Genomic DNA, 4,068 nt, shown 5'->3' with positions numbered 1-4,068 from the left:
CCCAGCCCAGACAACTTCAGGTGGGTGGGAGTGCACCCCCAAAAAAGTCCACCACTGAGACCACAGCTTTTCCATAGCACAGAGAGAAAGAGTCCCATTGGTCCAAGGGAAAATACATTGGCTGCTGCTTTTGATGTCTATTTGTGGACCCGAGCCCTAAAGTTGACTTGTGCAGGACCATTAAGCCCTGCCTACCCAGAAAGAAAAAAAAGCAGGTTTGGCCTGACAGACAAACCATATGAACAATCTGTAAAACCCTAACATGAAAAGACACAACTATTTCAAGAATTACTCTGTGCACACGCAAATACTTAACTGATCTTCAGAGACAAAAATAGTAAACAATCTTACTGCCATTAACTTCTCAATACCTATTTGCACATCTCTACGGTGGTGACAATCAGAGGGGTCTGAGCGAGTGGACACCCCAATCCACTATTGGAGGATTCTACAGTGCAAACACACTGCCTGTGTAGCAAGGTGACTGGATAGTTGGTCACAGTTTTATTTTGTTTCAAAGTAGAGGTTCTTATCTCTGTTTTTATATTGCTTCTTCTTCTGCGTCTTTTGATCACACATTTTCACTGGAGGTGGAAGCTTTTTATCCCTAGATTACCCAAGAAGAGTCAGCAATCATGGCTACATAGCCAAGCTACGAGCATACACCATAATATTGCAACATTGAGACAAGAGCCAATAACAGCTGCTAAACATAACATGCTAATAATGAAGCCTATCTCCTGATCATATCCACCAGGAGATACCAGTAAGCTTAATAACACAACAACAAACACAAATTTAAGCATTAAAAAACCCACATAAGTACTGGAAATGACAAACAAAAGATCTCAAACACAACAAAAACCAGCATAAGAGATAAAGAAGGACACTATCTCATGATCAAAGGGTCAGTTGAGCAAATAACCATAATAAATATCTATGCTCCCAATGAAAGAGCACCAAGATATATGAAACAAACCTTACTAGAATTGAAGAAAGAAATAGATAAATCTATAATAATAGTGGGAGATATTAATACGTCACTTTCGAAAAGGGACAGAACAGCCAGAAAGAAACTTGACAAAGCTACAGAGGAAGTAAACAACACTATCAAACAACTTGACCTCATAGATTTGTACAGAGCATTCAACCCAACAACAGCACAATATACATTCTTGTCCAGTGCATATGGAACATTCTCCTGAACTGACCATATATGGAGTCACAAAGCAAGCCTCCATAAATTTACAAACATCAAAATACTTCAAAGCATCTTTTCAGACCACAATGTTATAAAACTAGAAATCAACAATAAGAAGACCAAGGAAATAAAGTTGAATGCATGGAAACTGAATAGCACACTGCTGAAAAGCGACAGGGTAAAAGAAGAAATTAAACATTAATTTACAAAGTTCCTAGAAACAAATGAGAATGAAAGCACAGCGTACCAAAATCTTTGCGACATGGTGAAAACAGTGTTGAGAGTACAATTTATTGTGATAAATGCACACATCCAAAAAGAGGAAAGAACCAAAACTAACACAAGAACACAGCATCTTCAACAATTAGAAACAGAGCAACAGAGGGAACCTTCAGTCACCAAAAGAAAAGAAGTAATAAAGATAAGAGCAGAAATAAATGAGATGGAAAAGAGAAAAATGATAGTAAGAATCAATAGGACAAGAAGCTGGTTCTTTGAAAGGATTAATAAAATTGATAAACCATTGGCAAAACTAACAAAAGAAAAGAGGGAGAGGACACAAACAACTCGCATTAGAAACCACATAGGTGATGTCACAACAGAACCAAAAGAAATTAAAAGGATAATAACAGAATACTATGAAGAGTTGTACTCCAACAAATTAAAAAACTTAGAAGAGATGGATACATTTTTAGATAAACACGACCTACTTAAAGGTACTCAGAGTGAAGTAGAAAACTTGAACAGACCCATAACAATAGAGGAAATTGATCAGGTCATCAAAAAACTCCCAACCAAAAGAAGTACAGGCCCAGATGGCTTCCGGTGAGTTCTACCAAACATTCAGGGAAGAACTGTCACCAATTCTACTCAAATTATTCCAGAAGATAGAAGAGGATGGAAAACTTCCTAATACTTTTTATGAAGCAAGCATAACCCTCATACCAAAACCAGGGAAGGTCATCACTAAGAAAGAAAATTATAGACCAATATCCCTCATGAACATAGATGCAAAAATTCTCAACAAAATCCTAGCCAACAGAATCCAGCAACACATAAAAAAGTAATACATCATGACCAAGTGGGTTTCATAAAAGGGATGTAAGGAGGATTCAACATTAAAAAAAATGAACAGCATAATCCACCATATAAATAAGAAAAAAGAAACAAACCACATGATCATATGGATTGATGCAGAAAAGGAATTTGATAAAATCCAGCATCCATTCCTGATAAAAACACTCAACAAAGTAGGAATTGAAGGGAAATTTCTCAACATAATCAAGAGCATATATACAAAACCAATAGCCTACATCACTCGCATTGGGGAAAAACTGAAAACCTTCCCTCTTCAAACGGGAACCAGACAAGGATGCCCTTTTTTACCACTCCTATTGAATATTGTTTTGGAAGTCTTAGCCAGAGCTGTACGGCATAGAGAAATTAAAGGCATCAAAATTGGCAAAGAGGAAGTAAAACTCTCCTTATTTGCAGATGATAGGATCCTATACATAGAAAACCCCATAGAGGCAGTAAAAACAAAAACAAAAACAAAAACTAACCAATAGACATCATTGGAAGAGTCAGTAAAGTGGCAGGGTGTAAGATCAACATAAAAAAAAATCAGTTGGAATCTGTCTAGGCGGGGAAAAAAATCAGTTGGATTCCTGTATAGTAACAATGACAGCACCGAAAAAGACATTAACCAACCAATACCATTTACAATAGCCACCCAAAGGATGAAATATTTAGGAATAAACATAACCAGAGAAACAAAGGACTTATACAAAGAAAATTACAAGAAACCAAAAGAGCTTTTTTTGTGACACTGAGGAGGCCGTCAGCTGCTTCACCATGAAGCCGAACATCTCCTTCCCAGCCACTGGCTGCCAAAAACTCATTGAAGTGGACGATGAACACAAGCTTCGTACCTTTTATGAGAAACGAATGGCCACAGAAGTTGCTGCTGACTCGCTGGGTGATGAGTGGAAGGGTTATGTTGTCTGCATCAGTGGTGGGAACGACAAACAGAGTTTTCCCATGAAACAGGGTGTCTTGACCCATGGCGGTATCTGCCTGCTTCTGAGTAGGGGCATTCCTGTTATAGACCAAAGAGAACTGGAGAAAGAAAGTGCAAATCTGTCCAGGGTTGCATTGTGGATGCCAACTTGAGTTTTCTCAACTTGGTCATTGTAAAAAAAAGGAGAGAAAGATATCCCAGGACTGACAGATACTACTGTGACTTGTCGCCTGGGGCCTGGGAAAGCTAGCAGAATCCTCAAACTTTTCAATCTCTCTAAAGAAGATGATGTCCACCAGTATGCTGTGAGAAAGCCACTGAATAAAGTAGGCAAGAAACCCAGGACCAAAGCGCCCAAGATTTAGTGTCATGTTACTCCATGTGTCCTGCAACACAAATATTGGCATATTGCTCTGAAGAAACAACGTACTAAGAAAAATAAGGAGGAGGCTGCAGAATATGCCAAGCTTTTGGCCAAGAGGATGAAGGAGGCCAAAGTAAAACATCAGGAACAGATTGCCAAGAGGCAGAGGCTGTCCTCACTGAGAGCTTCTACCTCCAAGTCGGAATCCAGTCAAAAATAAGAAATTTCTATGTGTGACAAATAAATGTATTCATATTAAATCTAAAAAAAAGAAGAAGAAAGAAACCAAAAGAGACACAAGTGGAAGAACATACCATGTTCCTGTATAGGAAGAATCAACATTGTGAAAATATTAGTAATGCTCAAAGCAATTTACACATATAATGCAATCCCAATCCAGATTCCAGCGACATTCTTCAAAGAGATGGAAAAGACAATTACAAACTTTATATGGAAAGGAAAGAGACCCAGGATAAGCAGAGC

General features: G+C 38.2%; 1 pseudogene; it reads left to right on the top strand.

The window, feature by feature from the left end:
• Nucleotides 1–3,055: 3,055 nt before the first annotated feature.
• Nucleotides 3,056–3,805, top strand: LOC102827845 (annotated as a pseudogene).
• The last annotated feature ends 263 nt before the right edge of the window (nucleotides 3,806–4,068 follow it).

The sequence above is a fragment of the Chrysochloris asiatica genome, unplaced genomic scaffold (genome assembly GCF_000296735.1).
Source record: "Chrysochloris asiatica unplaced genomic scaffold, ChrAsi1.0 scaffold00239, whole genome shotgun sequence".
Taxonomy (NCBI): domain Eukaryota; kingdom Metazoa; phylum Chordata; class Mammalia; order Afrosoricida; family Chrysochloridae; genus Chrysochloris; species Chrysochloris asiatica.
Note: the sequence above shows the minus strand (reverse complement) of the source record. Positions and strands in the feature narration are given on the sequence as shown.